Source organism: Patagioenas fasciata, chromosome 9, assembly GCF_037038585.1.
Source record: "Patagioenas fasciata isolate bPatFas1 chromosome 9, bPatFas1.hap1, whole genome shotgun sequence".
Lineage (NCBI taxonomy): Eukaryota > Metazoa > Chordata > Aves > Columbiformes > Columbidae > Patagioenas > Patagioenas fasciata.
In genome coordinates, this window is record NC_092528.1 from 19752324 (window position 1) to 19774739 (window position 22416).

Below are 22416 nucleotides of genomic sequence, written 5' to 3' on the forward strand. Positions count from 1 at the left end.
CAATTTTATCTTAAACTTACTTACAAAAGTATGGGTTTGGGCTAAATTTTTTTCTTAAGTGGTAAGTTTGTAGACAACATAGCTAATTAATCGAAATATCCTTGGGTTTGTGGCATTTAGGTATAAAATGAAGTTATATATCTCATAGCGGGGATTGTGAATGTCGGAGTGCTTTGTTTAGAAAAATGTTCGAGTCAGCACTGTTCTCTGACACGTTGTCTCAGTGTATCCATAATATTCAGATACTGAGAACCTATTTTGCTGAATCTAATTGATTCACACATTCCTCTCTGAAATAGTTTAATATCTCATGTTCACGAAGATAGCAACTTTTACACATCATTTCATTTAAAATGTAGGATTCTGGTTTATACTTGATAAGCCACAACGCTGGGAAGCATTGCATTTTGATGAATAATAGCCAGAACACCTGAAACATTTTTTTAAACAGCTTTTTTTTTTTAAAAAAAAAAAGGAGTTTAATTGGAGCATTCTGACACTTGCTCATACTATGAAAATTCTTTTGTGGCATTCAGCTTTCAAGAGGCAGCTTTTAATTCATTTTAAAATAGGACTCCATCTTGCTGATGGCTTCCAAACATTTGTCTGTTACACCTGCATATTATTCTAGGTTTTCTGTGCTTTAAATAGAAACTAAAGTGAAGCTTGAAACTGGTCATCTAACTTGAGCATGCACTTGAGCATACGGCTTCTCGGTGCCGTACTGTTTTGAAATAAACATACGTATTCCAGGTCTGTTCTCAACTGAGTTTCAAATTGAATTTTGAATTATTGCTCCCTTCCAAAAGGGAGCATCAACAGGTCTTGTTTTCTCTCTTGAAACAGCTGTTTTAGACAATTGTTTAAAAATGGCCTTAGCTGGACATACCTTATTTGGATAGCCAGCCGTATTGCCTTGTAATTTCTGAATTTGTAAATTTGACATATTTCAGATGGTTTAACGTGATTTTTATGATGATGTTGGTCCTTCAGAAAGCTATTTCTATAATATTTAAGGTAAACAAATAGCCTTCAGAAGCCCAGTAGATAATTTTGTTAGCCTTTGCACTTTTCTAGAAATGCAGTGTTACCGTATTTAAATGGCAGTTATGAGATTTCTGGCAAATTCTGTTTCTAGGCTGAAATAACCAATTAGTTGTAGATTTTGGCCACTGACCTTTTCATGGAAGTTCTCAGATGATGGTTTGATTCCAGTTTCATTGTTACCTTTTGTTATTATCTCACATAAAGGAGATTGGTATTTATATGAAAAATGTATGCCGTAGCATTGGCTGCACAATATGTTTTTCAGCATGAGTGTTTATTAGGTTGCTCTTATACCAAAGTATTCTTATTAAATTTTAACAGAAGTTATTTTTAAACTTCTGAGGTCTATGTTGCTTGTTCCATGGTATGAATCTGTTATCTGTTTTTAGGAAGGTAATGAGAAAGACATGGTAAAAGTCAGATTTGCTATTCATACTGTTATGCCATTATGTTGTGAGTCTTTCTATTCCTAGAGCTTGCTGTGCTGCTGGGAAAATTTCTCATTTACTGTAGATGGGCAGACTGTGGGTGTTGAAAAAGTAAGGAAAACCATTTAAAAATTGACACAGCTTGCCAAAAAAGTAGATGGATTAGTCTCAGAAGACGGTAAATAATTGCAAAACTGAAAATAGGCTACTGAACAGAAATTTGATATGCAACCTATCCATTTTTTATTGTAAAGCCAGATAATATTCTATATGTTGCCTTAGCATTTGGTATGTCACTGAACCATACATGTCACAAAAATCTTAATGGAAAACTTGAGTTGCCATAAAGCACTTGAGAACTGCCTTATGTCCTGTCTTTCTGAGGTGCCCAAATAGCGGAAGGTTTCATATGGAAATATTTTAAATTTCTGAACTAAGGATACTCAACACTGCCAAGGCTCTGAGACTTGTACATACCTATGAGGGGGTACCCAGCCTTATGCTGATGCAGTGTGGTGTACCTTGTCTCCACTGAAGCAAAATCACAATTACAAGCATTAAAAGGCAAAATCGTCTACTTTTATTGTAAGCCTTGCTTATTGCAGTAGTGCTTACAAATCAGCTGAGATCCTTTATACTAGAAACATTGCAAACTCAAAGTAGCAGACAGTTCCTGAGCTGAAGTTTACCATTAAAGTAGATAATGCATCCAAATGTGGCGGCTATTCCTTTTCCTTCCGCTGAGGTTTGATCAGGAGTTTATGGGGCTCATCCTCAGCTGCTATATTCTGTTATTACTGCAATGATGTTAATGAAACGATGGCAATTTTTATCGGTGACAATATGCCCCCATATGTACTGGAACTTTCTTTAGTAAAAGTATAGCTGAAAGAAAATTTCAGCTACAGTAGAACAACATATTCACATATTGGAAATGGAGCATATTAATTGGATATGTATGAAATGAAAATTGCCTTACAGAGAAACAGAAATCAAACCTACTATTTTCCAAGCATTAATTTCATTTTTTATTTTATTTCATCTGTAATGATAACCAGGGACATCTTTTTTGCATTTAAAAAGCCAGAATCACTCTTTGGAGTTTCCAAGTGAAAACATGCCTATCTTTTAATATGGGTTGTTAAACTGAGACCTGAATGGCCTATTTATTTGCTGCTTTGTTTGAATGGAGGCTGGATCTAATCTGTATGTACACCGAGGGCTCTCTCTCCCTCAGTTTCACTGAAAAACTGCAATTAAATTTTAGACATAATAGGATTAAAGCATTGTATTGAATATGACATGACATTTGTGTGCAGAATTATTGAATTTTATCTTCTCACTGATATTTTACTTGAATATAGAGATAAAAAAGATGACCTAATTCATCTTTTATATCTCTTTCAGGACCATCCCTCTGTTTGGCACTACTTACGCTTTTTCCAGTTTCATTTTAAGTCTGCCATTTCCTCGGAAGATTATTTTGCAGCCTGTTAGACCTCACTGTTAGGTGGACTGATTTTTTTTTTTTTTCTTTGATATACAGTTTTCTCATATCTTTAAAATACAGAAGGCAGCATTTTTTAAATCTATTTTGATCACATGAGCACAGTAAAAGTTGTAGTGAAACACAATGTTCCACCAAAAAATTAAACATAACTGGAAAATGAATATATTTATTGTATCTGGAAAATGTAGAGAGAACATATTAATTAGCTTTGACTTTTAGGGCAAATGAGTACTAAGTACTTGGCGAAATTGTTGTGTTCTAGAAGCACTATTTTTCTGTAGCTTCTCCAGTTTGTCTCCCACACTGCATCAGAGAAACAAAAGTACTAAAGGCCACCTTCATTTAGGAAGTTATTTAAATTACCTTTTTTTTTTCCTTTTTTCTTTTCTTTTTTCAACCCCGTAACTATGTGTACAGAACATCACTGGGCTGTAAAAATGCCATGGATTTTGGGTTAGCATACCAGAACTGCTTTTCTTTAACCAGCCAGGATGTAGATATGCTAAGCTAACATGCCAATACTCCTCCTCTGATGAATGAAGAGGACAGAATAAAAATCTGTTGATTAAATGTACTGGCCGTAAGATGAAATTGCAGATGCACAGAGCGAATTATTTCATGAAGTATTTATGTGGCTTGGTGTTCGAGATGTGTTTTCCCCTCTGAAGTGTAAGTGCGGGGCTGATGTTTGCCTGCTCCAGCCCCGCAAGCCTGTTCCCCTGGATACAGCTGGATTGTTGCTCTGCTTTGGGACAGAGGGTGGCTCCTCACCCAGCCTTTGCCAAGAATCCCAGCAGACAGTGGCCTGGCACCCGCTTCCTCAACACATTTGTTTTGCTGTTTCCCTTTTGGAAGAGACCGATGTCAAAGGAGTCCATCTGGCCGATGGCTCAGATGGAAGTCCAAAAGACATGACTATTTAGGAGCAGCAAAATGTAATCCCACACCTACGCCGTGAATTCTGTAATGAACTGGCAAACCTCACTGTCTCTGTGACACAGGTCACCCAATTTGGAAAATGCCGGGAACACCTCTTTTGGGAACAAGAAGTACATCTCATGAAAATGGCAGGATTATTCTGTATTTCATATACTTTAATCATCCCAATACTCATTCTCAAAAAGGTGCTATCCAAAGCTTTCAGATTTACCCTTCCTGACAGAAAATTATGGTCTGTGCAATATCTGAATAATGAAAATATAGGAGAATTTTTCCAGTGATTGACAAATGGAGAAGACCTGTTTAAGTCAAAGTGATTTGAAATTCTGGGTTTAAGTTGAAAATAATATGCAAAACAAAATTTCAGTCATGATGTTCAGTTCTTTTCTTAAAGACTTGTCATTAATTAGAACAACACTAAAATATGTTTTTCAAAAAATATATATTTTATTCAATGTGGAATTTAGTTTTCCTTAAGCAGGAATGCATACTGTGTATTCATATTTATCTACTTGTAACTTAACATGATTACTTAGAATATTAGATTTTACAGTCGTAACACAATTTATATTATTTTAAGGTGTTAAAAATAGTGGCTAACCTATCTTAATCCAGTAGATTAATTTCTTACTTCAGTTCTGTCATGTCGTGTGTGAATATAAATTTACTTTTGATGATAACATACAGAATATAATCTTAATTAGTTGCATAAAGCTATCCTAAGAGTGCTGAGATACATTAAGAATATATCTAAAGAAGATTTTTCAAAATCTATTTTGGATGACAAACCTATTACTAAAAAAGAAAATTGTAATTAGGTTTTTTTGGTCATGATTTGACAGATTTTCAGAGGTATTTTGATATTTGAAAATGGACATGCAGTCATAGCACAGTTGTCAGAAGAGCCAAATTAGACTAAATCCGTAGGAATTGAATTCCGCAAAGGCTGAACACCTAACGAGTGCAGCAGGAACTCTACCTAACTACTTGATATTCTGGGTCCACTTCTTCCAAATTTTTGAATTAATAGATCATAAATTTTTCCTACTAGTTTCTTGTCCTATGCTGAAAGAGGAAGCCTGCTGGCTTTGCAGCTCATAGCCATTTTTCCAGCATTCAAGGAATTAATCCAAATGAGAAGATATTCTTCAGCTCATTAAGATTTGTGAGGCACTGTTGGCTCCGTATATTTTTTAATGAACATTTAAAGGATTTTAATAGATTATCAGACATTTATATTTTAACATTATATTTTAACATTTCTAATCATAGTATCACATAGAAATTTAAATGTGATAATTTTAAAAGCAGAAATGCTTGTAGTCTAAATTAAGTAGCCATGATTCAAAATTGATTTTTACTGCTGTTTAAGGTACAAATACTGGTAAAAGTGAATCAGAAAAGGAAATAAATACCTAAACTCTGCATACATCCAGTCCATTCCACATACAGCAGCACTAAACCCACATCTGCATGGTGCATATATAATTCTGTATAATGCAAGTTCAGTGATATAACTACCTTCTCATTATAGTGATACACATGGTAATGAAGCATTGCAAGTTGCAATTCTAACCTCTCTCTGGGGACTTGAGGCTCGTATTGAAGTCTCATATCACAACACCTCTCCTGGCTGAAAGCTCTGCAGAGATGAGCTGGTTGTGCCGTTCCCTGGCCTCCCTGTAAACTATCCCAAGAGATCGACTGGCTTTGATGTTGCAGAATGTAGTGGAGAGGCAAGGAGGTGTTATTTATACCAATATTATACATGATACTGTGTCTGCATTTTATATTTGGGTCAATGATTTTACCTTAAGTGGATTTGTACGTTGGCTTATAAAGGTGTTTTTGTATGGCCGCAGAGTCTAGGTGGGTGGTGGTAGAACGTGCAAGTTAATCTCTTAGAAGTACGGGTAAGCAATCCCATAATTTGTGTACTTTACAATGATCCAGCTGAGAAACTCATCCAGGAGCATAAAAGAACCCTGATGAGAAAAAGATAAGCAACATATGTAAGTACACTCTTAGAACAGAGCCTTTAGTGTTAATAGGATATTTTGTAGGAATCTCATTAGACTGTAACTAGAATTTACATACTGAACAATACCAAGCTAAACCTTTCCTTAAGGGGCAAAAATGAAATGTAAACCTGGCTTTTTCCAGGCTTAAGATACTAGCTGAAAATAATTTTCCTCTTTGTTTTAGCAGCTACAGCCTTTCTTTACTACTCTGTGCTGATAATCCTTTGACCACATTCAAACTAGTCCTCTGTGATGCCATGTATAAAATTCTGGCTAGTCTTCGTTTTCTGTCATCCATAAGAAACTAGTCACCCTTCCTGTGGGATTTTGTGCCAGCCATTCAATCCTCATTGTTTTTCTGTCCCTGGAAACCACTATATTCTGATTAAGTCCTGGAGAACGAAGAGCTATGTCACAAGGAGGTAAGAAAAAAGGTAATTATAAAAAGAGTTGGAGTACTCAGGGAACATAACTGAAATTGCAAAACACACATATACTGCATATGAGTTTCACTGAACAGGAAATCAATTTCATAGTTACATTTCCAGGGTTTGCAGCTGTCTCATGTTTTACACCCGTTGAATGCTCCATTTCTTTCAACTATCAAGGTTACTGAACTTCAGATACACTTCTCCTACTGCGTTTACAAATCAATTAAGTCAAAAGAACAAAGCTTTTTTACATGCTAGAGAAGTAATGCTCATTAAATTTTGGATAAGGTGCGAAGACAATTACTTCTAAAAAATGGATGAATTAATTGCACTCTTGGTTTCTTTTGATCTTCTGCAGCTTACATTACGCTTGTTGTTTTTCTTCCTCTCTTGAATGTATTGGTATTCCAGAGACAGTCATGGGCTAGCGATTAAAACAATATTTTTCTGAATAAATTTCAGTGTGCTCTGTCTGCTCTAAACGTAATAAGGCTGCATAAAAGAAAATTATCTGAGGTTTGGTCAGTCCTCGCTTACTAACCAGCATCACTGTTGGATATTATGCAGTGAGGTCACTCTGGGTCCTAAGAGTACAGTTTCTAACCATGATCCTGGTTTTTTTTTTTTTTTTTTTTTTTTTTAACCGTGATTTTGGTTACCTGGTAGTTTATCCCTGGCTATGGCTGTACTCAACCCAAATTTGCCTTTTGTTCAGGTCATTTGGACACAAGTACATGATGGGGGTTGGGCTCTGGACAACCTCTGTGGCTTGGAAGATGGGAGGAATGGAGATTTTGCTAATATTCCTGCCAAATGGGGGCAGGCAGAAAAGACCACATGAGCAATGCTGATCTCTTAGTTGTGCTGGGGTTTTTTTGGGTGTAGTACAGAGTGAGATTGGGAGATAGCCAATCCATGGTGATCCATTTGCTAGCAGGCTGGATGTTAGAAGAGACGGGCTGAGAATACAACATGCTTTGACCTTCTCTTAGACCCATCTGGCATAAGGCAGTCTCAGCATAGCTCTTAAATCTTAGTGTTTCTCTTACTGTAAAGGAACTCATATCCTGTATTTTTCAGGAAAAATAATGAGGATTAATTAATGTTTTTGAATTCATGGTATTCATGTTAGGTACTAATTAGTGTTGCAGATACAATGTAGTCGCCTCGGTGTGAAGTTTTACAGAAGTGACATCCACAAGTACTGCTTGTTTAAACTTTTTTAGCTCCTGGTTGATGTTTCTTCTGAAATGCATAATGATCTAGCAGTTGCCTTTATGAAAGAGTACATTTTGTTGTTCTTACATGCTGGTTTAATACAATATCTCTTGAAAACAAAAATACTCTTCTCACTAATTTACCCATGATTTAAGTGGACACTTCTCAGTTTAGCACGTAATTATGAAAAATCAAGATAATATGCTTTTAATTATATACAAGAAGTGGAGTAATATCAAAAGACCTACTGCTTAGAAGATAAACAGTTTACTGAAAGTGGCTGCACATTGGACGATTCCTGCAGTGAACCCCATGCTTGCTTGAGCAAGTACCTGTGAGAACCAGAAATGTTGGCTGAGCTTGGAGTTCAAGTCTTCATCACCATGTTCTTTTGCTGTATGATTGATGAAACTCAACTATAATTAAATTTAAAGCCATAGATTTGGCAAAGAACAGTATCCATTAACTGGAGTGATGTAATTTTATCCTATGTGATTCATTAACAAGTAGTAGTGTGTGTTTCTTACAGTTTACCTGGTGTTCTAGGACATTAAAGGAAACTGTAAAGATACTGGGACATTAGATTTGTTTATTTTCATAATATCAGAGAAGATGCTAGCTTAGGTTTGCCTGATTTTTAGGTGTTCACAGAAGAGCAGTAATGTTCTTAGAAGGTTTAGTATTCTGTTTATGATTGTTTAACATTTAGCATTAATGATTTTATTGCACAGACATTGACATTTTACTCATTATCACTTTGGTTTTCATGCCAGGTTCTTGCAAGAAGTGTATTTTATGCCAGGTGACAAATAATCTTTTGTCATCTTGCTGAATGAGGCACTGCTTTTGTTCTACAGTCAAAAGTTACATCCATATCTTACGAACATTAAAAAATATCCATCTTTTCTTTTGCTTTCCCCTCTGCCACACATACAATTTGGCAAGGACTAACAGTACTTCTGAATCTATATGTTCTGCTCAAAGTGAGACACGTGCACCTCATTTCTTAAGATCATCTCAGGCCAGTTAAAGATGTATGCAAATTAATAGATTTTTCTGGTTTGTTCAACATTGGGCTATAAAGCTGCTGGCCAGATGCTAGAGCTGGGAGGTCTACGTAGAACAAAATGTGTCAGAGAAGGTCTCAAAACATTTGAAGTTTTGTTATAAATAGCTGTGTGTACTAAAATAACCCATATGGCTGCATGTGCCAGATACATGTAGGATGATCATTCTGAGTCATGCTTTCGAAAAGAAAAGCCAGCAGAAAGAATATAACACAAACCTGTAAATCCTTTAATTAATTCAAGAGTTATTTATGTTAAATTGTCATACATTTGCAGGATTACACATCTGCATTTTTCTTAACACACTCAACTATTTTAAACCTAGCAGCTAATTCCTAATTTGCTTTCATGCATTCTTTGAAAATGCAAAGAAAAGCTTAAGAATTCTTACGTAAACCAAATTATTCCAGTGAAATAATTTTATTATTGCAATCCTTTGCACAGAACTTTTGTGATGAAGGAGTGTGTCTTGGAAAAGCAAATCTTGGAATTTATAAAGTGTTATGGGAAGGGTCTTTTTTTGTTTTAACGATTTTTTTATCAATTCCACTTTTCACTTGGTTTCATTCTAAATAAAATGAAGGGGAAAAAAACTGCCCATGTACAAATCAACATACTCTTTCTATCTAATTCAGCCGAAGAAATGACCTAAATACTTTCCTATAGAGATTTACCAGATTCCAAGAAAAAAAAAAAAAAGAAAAGATGCAAATACTACTATTTCTTTCTGAAATAAACCTGTCATGGGATTTGAATTATTCACTTTCCCTTTTAGGAAAAATAAAATAATAAGAAAAAAAAAATCAGAAAACCTTAATGCAGAATGCAGACCTGATTCATCACAAATTACATGTCACTATTTCTTAGTAGTTGAGCTGAGTTTAGGAAAACCTCTCATCAAATGAAGCTACATCTTAAAGATATGAAGTAAGGGACTTGGCTTCCGTATACTACTTTATTTAGTGGAAATCAAAAGAAATACATGAACTGACCCCAACTGTAGATCTTGCCATCACACTTTCATTAAACAATTGTGTCTCTTAAATTTATCACTAAACTTTGTCAACAGGGCATTTGAAACTTTCTTCAAACTTACTGTTCTGCAATTCTTTTGCACATAGTTTGCAATTCTTTCCACATGGACAACTTCTCAATAATAATACAACACTCCTAGAGACCGTTTCAGTTGTAGCTTTCCATTTGCTTCAGTTCTGTCCTTCCAAACAAAGTAACTTTTTCCAATACTCCAGTGTGACTGGTGGTCACATCTAGTCATTCTTCATAAGTGGGATCATGTATAAGGCAGATTAAGCTGTAAATGGAAAATTAACTCCTAGATAGCAGTCATAATTGATACACATGCAAGCCTTATGCCACTTTACCTAGTAGTAGAGTTCACTTCTTGCCCAAGATGAGCACCAGAACTTGCCAAGCGGAAGAGACCAAAGACTGAATGATTACCTGAAATAATCCCTCACCCTGCTTCGTGATGCAGAGGGAACCCTGCAATTCCTCCAGTATGAATTAAGGATCCAATACATATTTTAAGCAGATGCATAGTCCTGTTGAAGCCAAGGCTCTTTTTAAATTTTGCCCATTTTCTGTTTATCTTTTCTGAAGGGAGTTCTCTTTGCCAATTCCCTTGCTTAGTCCCCATCTTTGATCCCCATCCCGTGAAGGCATGGGCTCTCCCAGCTGTCTCCAACTCCGCGTGTCTCCCTCCTTCCCCTCTTTCTTTTCCCACCGGCTGGCTCATACAGGGCACATCTTGCTTCCGCTTCTCCCCATAGCCCTACACCAGCTCCCTGTAAAACCTCTGCCAGCTCGGCTGGGGAGAATCATGTTGTGCAGCATTTGAGCAAGAGGGCAGGGAGGATGAGATGGTGCCGAAAGGCCTGTCAAACACCAGCCTGTCGCTTGCTGCACAGAGGTGGTGGAGGGCACAGGGAGAGATAGTATGTGACTTTTTTTTTTTCCTCTTTTCTTTTCTTTCTTTCTGTTCTGTTGACATCCCTTTCTGCAAAGCAGCATGACTCATGTTCTGGTGCTTGTGATCCCTCACTCCACAACTTCACAATTGCAGCCACAAAGGCTGTGTGTGGGAATAAGGAATAAAACCTGCTACCTTCTCAGCTTCTGTGGTGAGACAAGCCAGGGCACAGCTAAAGGGCCACTGCAATGTGGTTCCCCCCCCCCACCCCGCCCAGCCCCAGGAGCAGCTTCTGTACAAGGCAGGAGATGCCTTGGAGTCCTCCTTCAGGATTTGCCTTCCTGGGGCTTTGATAAAGTCAAGAAAGAGATTTAAATATACTTAATCATTGTGATCGTGCAGATAGTAATGCATAAAAGACTTTTGCAAAGAGGGAAATAGGTTTTCTGCTTGATAACTGGATGAAGTCCTTTTCTTGGATGACTGCAACAATACAGCAAAAAGAGATAGGGAACCAACAGGTGTTAGCAGCACACAAAGGTGCAAATAGTCCTTAATTAGTGCAGTCTAAAAATTATTTATCCTGCAGGACAGGCAAAGCCTGTTATCTGGTGATCAAGAAGGGCACCTGTCCACAGCTTCCTGTGAGGCAGGAGTGTGTGGGCCAATGGTCAGTGTTGGGAGAGTTTCCAGATGTGTCTCCATCCAGGTAGAAAGGGCAGGTCTGGGTTACTGCTGGTAATGCAGGAACAGTGGAAAACTCAACCTGAATTCCATCTCTCCAGGACCACTGTGATCCCCAGCATCCTCTTCTCAGCTCTGCATCCTTGGACTCTACAGTGGTGCTGCATGTTTAATAACCAAATTTTAGAACTTGCTGGCACATTAGAGCTCATTGTCTGCTAGTTTATGACATTGATATGTTCCTCCTAGATGTGGAGCTTTGTCAAATGTTTTCTGACAATCTAAATAACTAACATCTTTGACATTTACTGCACCCCTTGGCCAGGCTAGGCAGTAATAGGCTCAATGAAATCTGAGTTACTGAGGCATGACCTGAAACAATATTAGCTGTCCTTGATTATGCTCTGAATTTTCATGTTCCCCTCCTCCCCAGCCCCAGTGTGAGCCTTTTAATGGTTGTCTAAGACTTGCTCGACAACTAATGGGAAATGAACTGACTGGTAATTTCTTGCTGTGTGTCTGCTTGGCCCCATGCCAGTCTAATGAAATGCTGGTACTAAATATAAATTTTCATTACACCTTCTTTGATTTCTGTGCTTACTTCACACAGTACTTTTAGATGAGCATTGTTCACCTCTGGTCTCTTATCAGTTTTAAGAACAACAATTCAGTTAATTGGTAGTTTGGGTATCATCACCTTTTCTTTTAATTTCTCACCGTCATTTCTGTGTGTTGAGTCTTAGGTAAATGTCTGCTCTCTTCAGTTGTAAAGATAGGTACAGGAATAATTGCTGTATAGCCTTCCTCTTCCTTTACACTCCATCACCTTTTTCTCCTGTCAGTTGCTTGGTGTGTAGTTATACTTAAAAGATCTTTTGCTATTAGTTGAGATGCTTTGCACTATTTGATTCTCATTTTTCAATTTAGCTTTCTCAAGTATTTTTGATTGCCTCAGGCTCTTGTTTTAATTTACATAATCCTCCTGTATTCCAGCTTCTTTCTACCTTTTAACGCTGTCATTTTATCCTTGATACTGTTTTCCTCATCCTTTGCTGCTGCACACCAGCTCCGGTTCTCATTTGTGACATATCCTATAGATCTTTTACTTGAACAAGCATAGCTAGTAATATTCTTCCTTTACTACACTTGATTTTCTGGACCCTATTTAATCACATCAATTTTCTTAAATTCACTTCTCCAAAAGCTACCTTTTGTAAAGTCCATCATTTTCACATTTCTTAACACAATCTAGTGAATATTTTGGGTATGCACATGTGTCCTGCCTTCTAAATCCACAAGGAAATGCTATCTCTTCTCAACAGTTCATTTTTATTCAAGAAAACAAAGTAAAGTGGGTTGCACGTTAGGCTCTCCTGCTGTCTTAAATAATGAAATAATATTTGCTGCATGTGAACTACAGCTGAAATTGCGATAGTCACCTAAGGCAATACTGGATGATTTTAAAGTTTGGTAACTATAAATAAAAAGCATGGTATAACACTAAGTAGATTTATTCTTTATTGAAATCAGAGTTCACTGACAGTAAGACAATTTTCATACAGCTTTTGGTATTGGATTAGCCACTGTCTTTAAACTAATGTAGAAGTTTTTTGTTAGTGCAAAGTGAGTGTGGAATTTTCCCAATCTGATGTGAGAGCAGCCGATGATCATTTAGTAATACTTTGTCACAGATGTTGGCTGCAGAAGATGGAGAATGATGGTGAATCTTCTTCTAACTCTGAATCAGATCACGTGTAGTTGTAAAGTAGATAATTTAAAATAAATTCTAGCAAGCAAAAAGCACAACTCATGTGATGACACTGGAATTTCTTTCACACATTTCAAATCTCCTTTTTGCTGTTGAGGTTCTGGAGGATCTTAATGAAATTTTTAATGAAAATGTTACATCTTTCAGCAGAGAGATATAAAATTTACACAGATGTCACCAATCATCTGGACTTTTCTATAATCTGCTGAACTTTCACGACATGTCACTGGATGTGTTCAGAGAAGATTTGTACCCAAAATGTCTTAAGAGATTACCTCATTTTTTTTTTTTTTTTACTCTTGTAAAATATCGTATACAGAATCCAAGGAAGAACAATTGTAACAAACTTTGGGAAAAACAGTAACTATTTGAAAGCAAGACCTCCTCGAATTTGAAGTATTATTAAATTAATGGCTTTGATGTCTTTGTAGAGGAAGATGAACAGCTCTGACCCTTGAAACAGACCTCATGTTTTGCTCAGTGAAAGTTTGTGTTACTGTAGTTTGGTTGCTAGTGCTATTATTTCTTGAGCTATGCTATTATTTTTTTTTTCCATGAACATGAGTATTTCGATACAAGACAAAACAAAAGAAAGAATAGCTCTAAAGAGAGTATATTAAGCAAAAAAAGAAACAGGTACTTCAGTCACTTATTGTTTGGTAGAGCTGTTTCTAGTAGCAACTTCATTATTTTGGAAGTGTCACAAACACTACTGTTGGTGTGAAAGAAGAGTGAGATTTGTGTTCTTTTCTGTAAAGAGAAATCAAACTTTCCCTGCATTCCTATGCTTTTTTTTTTTTCCTTTTCTCTTTTTTATGCTCTCTTCAAAAAATTCTGTGCTTCCAAATAATTGTAAGTTATTGCATGGGGATTTTTGTTATTTTTATCCCACTTACCTATTTCTGTGGACTAGAAAGTGTATTCACTACTCATCACTTGTCTACCTGCTCCTTCATGTAATAGCATCTCAGCATTAAACCATCCACAAGTCGTATGGTTTTGCTCATTAATGGCTTAGGTAGCCAGTTATTTAATCGCTTTGCCCTCAGTAGATTGGGGATTCCATCAATGAACTGTGAAATAACTCACTATGTGCTTTACTTAATTTCCCTTTCTTTCTTTGGAAATTGCATCTTTTTAATGGGAACGTAAGGCTCTGCTTTCCATACCAAGATCAATGTTATACTATTCCCTGAAGTGTTAGAAAATGAGCACTCTCACAATTTCTTTTTTGCTTTGCTGGTTTTGGCCATGTATGTCGAAGGGAGCAGTTTTAATATGTACACGAGTGGTGGGTGACACCGTATCTTGAACAGGAAGATGTATTTTTGTGTGCTGCCAACATGGACTAATACACTATTTTAGAGTAATTGGGTATGATACATTGCACGTGTCCTTATGACTACAATATCTAGGTATTTTTTTACATACTCCTAAGCTATTAGACTCAGTATTTTACAATGAAAGAGTGTTCCACATTTTAATTACACGTTTTCTACAAAATATTTCCATTTAACTGTTCCAAACTGTTTCTTCCCTTTGAGTATAACTGTTTTGGCTCAGCTCCCATCCCTAACAATAGGAGTGTCACATACAGTTCCTAAGTGCTTGAAAATGCTTTTCTTTAGTCTCCATTTATAAAATGTGTCTTCCACCCTTTATTATGCATGCACAATTTGAATTTCTGGAATGGCCTCTATCATTGTTTTCACAGCAAGAACAACGTAACTGGTAGTGGCTGTGTTTTTACTGAGGAGTGTCCTTACATTCCCACTGTGGTTTACAAATCCCAGCGTCCTTGCTTAAAGCCTAATTCTATTTTTGCCTATTCTAGATTAGGTCATTAGAACAGATTAGGAACTTTTATTCCTGATAACCCTTTATGAGCAGGTATCTTGTTGCAGAAGACTGACTTGCAAGTAATTTTTCATACTGGGGAGGAAAATTTGTGTAGCTAACACAATAGAAATAGAGTAGAAATATGAAAGTACAAGTGACTTCCACCTCATGAGTTTTGGAGATGGTAGAAACCGAGTAATGTCAGCCTTTTATTAGCCCACTCCAACACAGCTATCAGGATATTTCTGGGTGTAAAAAAGAAAAAAGGTCTTCTTCCTGTGCAAAAAGGAAAGGAAAATATCCTAGAACATAAATATCCTGAGTTCAGCAAGAATTCAGCCTAACAGGCAGACAGAGGAAACCTTCAGGATTTCTGTTAAACATGATCAACCTGTTCTGACTGTAGGGCATAGAGCTGGGAGAATGTCCTTCTGCATCCAGAGTATCCTGCATTTCCTTCATCGCTGTCACTTATTGCTCTGCCTTGGAAAATCAGAATACTAAGGCAACACTATGCTGTTGCTAGGCAATAACTAGACAGTTTTTGTGCAATTTTCTACCTTCTGATGGGTGATGTAACTGGTCTAGATCTGTTTTCTCACTGAAGTCCTTATCTGGACAATATGGGGCAAGAGACAAGGCTGGTGGGATAACAGGAGTGGTACAATTAGTATTAATTAACCTAATTCATCAAGAATACATGCCTTATGTTTGTTTGACAAATCATAGCTGCTTGCTTCAGAATTAAAATGTAAACAATTTAAAGTATCACACTGCTTCTGCAATGAAGCAATCCTTCAATTTCAGATGCTTAAAAATAATAAGATGGGAGGAAGGAAAATAAAGCAAAGAGGAGTGAGATAAAGATGTGAAAGCATTTAGAGAATCGTGTTCTTTCAATAGAAGTACCTAACTGTTTCCAAGTATCAAGAATGTAAGGTCCCCTATAATTTAGTAATGTCACATGTTGGGCTATGTCACTCTGACCTCATCCTTTGTATACATTCAACCAGAATGTGCTATTTACTTTTCGCAAAATAGCATTATTTGAGTTTTTATGTTTGCAAGAGCAATACTACAGAGTCTAAAGTACAACTTAACTTAGCAAATATTGAATAAAATTGAAGTGATTCCAAAGATTATAGACTTACTCTAGCCAGCGGCTGGTATCATGCGCATAGAACTTGGCTTAAATATTTATTTGTTGTTGTTATTTGATCCGAAGGACTAATTTCAACTTTGACATCAGATAACCAGAGGGCTTTTCTTCCAGAACACTAACATCAGAAGGGCTTCATAAATAGAGTCTGGCATGCAATTAAACTGTTTGGAGATACTAGGTAAACTTTCCACTCTGATGCCAAGTCGACTCTTTCTGACAGCTAAGAATGCCTTTTGTGAGTCTCATTTCTTTAGTAGGTCAAGAGATCTAAGCCTTAAATAAAGCAGGCTGTACCAGACACAGATTTTCATCACCAGTGGGATCACGACCTTGCAGTGTATATTGAATTTAAGTTTAATACTGTAATGGATGGGAGTTGTAATAAAAATCGCTAGATGTTTTGTGGATGACTAATAAAGAGTAGATCAGAGTACAGGACTTGAAGAATCCATAGCGCCAAAGAATTTCAAACAGTGCTGAATTTATACTATGTTTTGGCATTATTTTTGTGGTTTGGAAAGCTCATAATAAAATTCAGGCCTTGTCCATTATTTAATTACTTTGCTGCATTTTTTGGCACTTTCTTAGTAGCTTAATAGGTAGTTTGCATAAAATGCTACCACTGTTAAGTATCTGTTTGTGCAGCTAGGAACATAGTGGTGTTCCTTCTGTCCTAATGTATCACTTAAATGGAGATAAAATAGTGATTACACTTAGGCTTTAGGACCATAGACTTGGATTTACTTTCAGCTCTTGCTACACATGTAACCATTTTGGCAGACTCATTTAAGTTTTCAGAAGATACCAGTACTTACTGCTACGGTTACTCTGACTTTAAGTGGAGTTTTATTTTACAGTCTTGTCATTAACCTGCTCATCTTTCACCAGCAGCATATATGAGCAATCCTGTTATCCTAGCAGGAAAGAAAAAATTATGTTTGAAGCCTAGAAAAGTGTATTACTGCTTTATGGCATTTTTCTGTGGTTGTAGTTACCACTGTGGAGGTTCCCTATCTTTCACAAGTATGAAGGTCAGGCAGCCAAACTCATTGCCTGTAAGGATTTCTGGAGATTTATCTGTTGCTTTTACCTTTCCCAAAGAAGCAAAAAACTGCCTAAGACTGCCAGGGGTGGCTTAACAGCAGGGTCAGCATGCCTGCTGCTAAATTTCCTTCCAAGAGAGATATGTCATGGTGTAACTCTGGAGAAGCATCCCAGGTGTTGCAAGGGCTCAACGATACCATTCCTTTTCTGGGAAACACAGGATATTTATTTTCCTGCATTATTTAATGCTCACACCCAAATTGTCCATTGCCAAGGCTCCCTCCCGTGGGACTCCCAGGAAAGTCATGGTGACAATGATGTTTTAAATGCCCTTTCAGGGTTGTTAAAATTAAGGATCTTAATTATTGAATTTCCTCTGGACTACTGATGACAACAAAGCCTTCAAAATGGCACAGGAGAAATTAAATTTAAAAATTAGTGGAAATTAAGGTTCGACAGAGATCAAAGCTCACGTGCTCATAGGAGGTTTCCTGTCATGCCGAGTAAATCCCGTTAAAAACCACCAAGTTGTCCTAACATAGATGCAGCTTCCTTGTACTGTATGGACAATTACATCTCATGTTGTTATTTATATTACTAGTATTATTAGTTTGCTATGTTCTGTACAGTATTTCATGTCAGCAGTCACACTAATTGAAAACCTGAAGTATATTGTTATTACGGTAATATATTGCAGCGTAAGTACAGTTCTTGAAGAGTATCAACAAGCATAAGAAAGTTATTAACTAGCTTAGACACGAAATCACAAAGAAGGACACATTAAGATCAGCAAAGAAGAGGGAAAAACCTGACGTTTTCAGTGGAAACTTGAGTTACTATGACCTTTAAAAAGTTTTCAGAAATTTGTTGCCACTCAGAACAGACATCCCATGAGTATATTATACAGTTCTTCGTTTCATTTCTTTCTCACCTTCTATCCATATAACTTTTCAGCTCTTGAAAAATGCCAATGTAAATGTGCTGTGAATTATGTGTGCCACATAAATGTTACTTTTCTTTTTATCCTTCATTAGGACATTGTGATTTATAATGACTGGCTATTCTGTATTATGTCAATTATACCAGAATGGTGGCATTACTCTTTGGACTGAAGCATAGGACAGATACTGGCAATACAAAGTACATTTTGCTTGGCAAATATTGCTGAAGAATAGCTGTGTTGTCCTTTGGGAAGTATCAGCAAGACTGAAGTGAGAACTTGGGAAGCTGTCCTTTCTGTTTTATACTATTCCAGTTCAAAAAAAAAAAAAGAAAAAAAAAGATAACAAGAAAAAAGTTAAAAAGTTTGTAGACTTTTCATGATAAAGCTATACTGTATACTTGGGAAAGGTTTAGAAGAGGCTGAAGAGAATTTATTCTGGCAGCTTTTAGGGAGAGGTCCCTTGGAAGATGCAAAAGCGCATCTGGAAAGGCATAGTCTGCTGATCTTCCTGCTCTAGAAGGAAGAAGCAGAGACCTATCTAAGCTGCTATATTTGTCTCCTGTAAAGCTCTGTGTTACTAGCAGTGTCAGCCATTTATACTTATCCAGAGTAATGCCATGATGGGTTTGCACATGGACTACTTTAAAACGAAGCTTGCTTGCGTCTTGGATTGAAAGGGAAAGGTTGCTGCAAGCTAATTATACTGATGGAGTTTCAGAGCAGTTGCTTGCTACACCAGAACCACAGCCAGAGAGGTGAGGACCCCTGCAATCTGGCAGCAGCATTGCACACCTTCCCATTGAAACCAAAGGTGAGGGACAGAATTCTGCTTTCAAGAATCTGATTTTGCTTTTCCACAGCTAGCTCTGTAGCTGTCATGTTTTGATGATAATGAATTTAGATGGCAATGAGTACCTTGGTCAAAAAGGGACCAAAATGTTGAGAGAAGCCAGTTCTGATGAATGTCATGTGAAAGATGGGAAAGGTCTTAGGCCATTAGTGATGAGTGACGCTGTAGGAGAAAAATATAAATGATGTACTGAAGCAATACATTAGGGCACAACATGAAGCCCCTCTAGACCTGAGAAATATATCACCAGTCAAATTTCTTTTGAAGGTCTTCTCTTTACCTAGCAAGGAGGACTTGATGGGAATCCCTGTCAAATCTCCACTTGATACACAGTGCTTAAATGTTGCTGGATGCTTTAATTTGCAGATATTATCAGACTGGTAGTGGTAATGTTTTGGCTGATAGCGGAAAGGAAAGCTTGTTGTTGATATTAGGTACTTTCTAGTTGGGAGCAGAGGTTGTTTTGATTTTATTTACTTTAGAATAATAGTTCTGAGATATTTAGAGAAGCACAATACAAGGTCTTGATTGATTTCAACACAATTATTTCATGATCTAAGACAGCAGGAGAGCCCAATGTGCACCTTTTTTTTTACTTTGTTTTCTTGAATAAAAATGAACTGTTGAGAAGCACAAGCTGAAGTTTCTGATGATTCCTGTAAATCACCTCAGCTTTCAATGGCACATGGCAGCTTTCAAAGGAGAATATCAGTGGGTTTTTTTGCACTTGTTTAACTATTAAAATGAAGGTCCTGCAGGTGCTGAGTGGAATCTGTCCTGAAGCATTTATATGCCTGATTATGGCTGTATCATCCTCCATGCTCCCTCCTTAGGTGGATTTAGAAATAGGAGAAAGGGAATATTTATTCTGTCTTGATTTGAATCCCTCATTTGCCAGGGACAGGTGGATTTGCCCAGTCAAGACACTTGATACCATCAATGGGGCATCTTCGCTTGCCAAATGCAGATGACCTCAATGCTTGGAAATGTTGTTGAAGGGTAACTGTGCCCAACTTCAGAAGTCCATATGGAATTCAGGTACCGTGCAATAATTTTCAGATTCCTGTCATATCACAGTCATTTTGTGTCTGTTCTTCCCTTCTTGACTCATTCTGTGGTTTTAGCAGTGACCTTAGATCAATCCTAGCATCCCACTGCCAGGAGCGAGCATTCATTGCCTGTCTTCACTGACTTAGATTTATCTGTTTTCTTGTGGACTAGTGTGTTCCATTCAATGTTTTAGATATTCTGAATGCCTGTGTATTAACGTATACTGTCCAATGAATGTAAATGCTTTGCTTCTTTTGTTATATTTGACCTAAATGAATTGTTTAGCTGGTAAGTTTCACTTTATCTGCCTGTTTCAACTTTACTAGATTTTATTGTGTTAAGGCCAGTGGCTTTCACGAAATTAGATGAAGTCTATGTCTTCATTTTGGTGTGTTGCTTAACCTGAGGCAGTTAGTCTATGTAAGAAATGGATACAGCATATAAACTGTCTTGTGAACATACTAACATACAGTAGAAAATGTTGTTCAAGTTTGGTACACAAGTTCTAAATTATTTACATTTTCCATAAAAAAGCCACAAAAATCCTGCTTGTAACTTCTTCCTCTGCGTTTACTATCCTTTGTTCTTCATCCCATTTTGCATGCCTTACACAATAATATTATTGGAACAATCGAATATTAAATGCTAATGAAGGTAAGGATTTATGTCTTCCTTTGTAGCTCCCTTAATATTTTCAAGTACCAAGTATTATCTTTTCAAGTACCAGGTATCATCTTTAAAGACCCATGTTGTCAATGGGTTAAGGAATCAGTAAAAACTTTGGGGCACAATCTGAGCAAGAGTATATTTTCTGTCTGGCCATTCTATCACTACAGAGCCAAAAGAGAGAAGTTTGGTCTATGAGTCAATGGAAATGCAATTCGGATGTTTAACAGGAAACCAAACCAAACCAAACCAAACCCACAAAACCTGATCATGTGTCAGTAGATGTGTTTCTCTCAGTAGGAGCCATAAGCCTCCAGCTGTCCTCTGGCCTCCATTTTATTTAAGTCAAAAAACAGTTTGAGAAACATATGTTGATTGCAGTAATGACTGGTCAGAATGCCTTTTTAACCTGATTTTTATGTGAGGTTTTATGCCCTCAAGAATTGTATTACAAATATAACCATGTCTGTGTGTATCAAGTCATAGTATAGGAGTGCATTGCTACCTGTTTTTCTGCAGCTACACAGCTTTAAAAGTTTCCAGTATGGACTAAGATGAGTTTGAATCCTCCTTCAGTAACGATGAAATTCATGCATTTCTTGAACGTGCCATTCGCTGTTAATGGCTCACAGTTTCCTAAAGAACTAATGATGAGATGACAGGTTTGGGGGAAAAGATGTATTTAGTTGGCTTTGTTTAGAGAACTTTTTTCCTGGCCAAGTCAAATCAAACCTGCTGTGGATAGCAAGAAATCTGATCCAGGAACTGGCTTGCTCTTTTATTTATAAGAGTCTTTCTTTGGGGATGTTTAAGAACACAGATGTAAGATGGAGAATGATGTATACATGTTGTTTAACAGTGGTTTACATATTTTTCTTGATTGCATAAGTTAAATAACTAGTTTTTCCTTATATTAACAGCTTTTTTTTTTTTCATGTATAATCTAGGTAATATCACATCTGTATAAATCAATATAATAATGACATTACGTATGTATATTATTATTTAACCATTGGTCTCCAGGGCATAGTTATGTCAGTCATTTTTTATAGAGAGTTTCTGTAGACTGCTATAATCATTACAATCTGTTCTGTGGAAAAACCCTGCAAATCAGCATTTTCTTGGTATTTCAAGTAGTAATGGTGTTGTGTGGGTAAATAGTAACAGAATATCTGAATAACATGATCCTATGGGCATTGCAGGAAATAATGCAAGAAGAATATGCAACTAAGATACTGAATAAATGAATAATCTTTATAGAAGATATTATTGCAAAGACTTTTTCAAGTCATCTAGCATGAGAGCCATCCATGAATTTATGCCTGTAAATGCAAAAATATTAGTATGCACTGGTGTCTTTTGGAAACCTGTCAAATGCGCATTTTGGGCTGCCTTGAATTATTTTGTATGTATACTAAGTAGGCATCAAATTGTGCTTAAATCAAAGATAAATGATTGCTGTTTTGGATGCCTTTTTCTGAGAACTGCCCAAAAAGGAGGATTAAATTGGAAGTTGTATGCAATCACGCTTCACCAATATACAATGATCTAAATCTTAAAATATATAAATCTTCTTTTGGATGATATCTAGACAGAATGAACTCTCTAAATATTCCTTCTAGCAAAATTATTTTATAAATCAGATACAATATATTCTAACATTGATGTGATGAGCAACACTTTGCAGAACTCTTCTCAAATAATATTCACCCACAATTTTTTTAGAGGCCCCAAACACGAAGAGGACATGAGACAAATAATCTTAGCATTGTTTTGTCCCATTTCACATCATCGTCTTAACCTATCAAGACATTATATA

The 22416-nt window shown here is 36.7% G+C and overlaps 1 protein-coding gene across 2 annotated transcripts in view; it reads left to right on the forward strand.

The window, feature by feature from the left end:
• Nucleotides 1-22416, forward strand: part of NLGN1 (neuroligin 1) — a 378226-nt gene that overhangs the window by 33734 nt on the left and 322076 nt on the right. Inside the window, exon 2 of one of the 2 annotated variants that reach the window (XM_071812568.1) lies at nt 19780-19919. The exons of the other annotated variant lie outside the window; for it this stretch is intronic. The gene's annotated coding sequence lies outside the window, so the exon portion shown is untranslated. The remainder of the gene's footprint in view (nt 1-19779; nt 19920-22416) is intronic. 2 annotated transcript variants of the gene reach the window in all.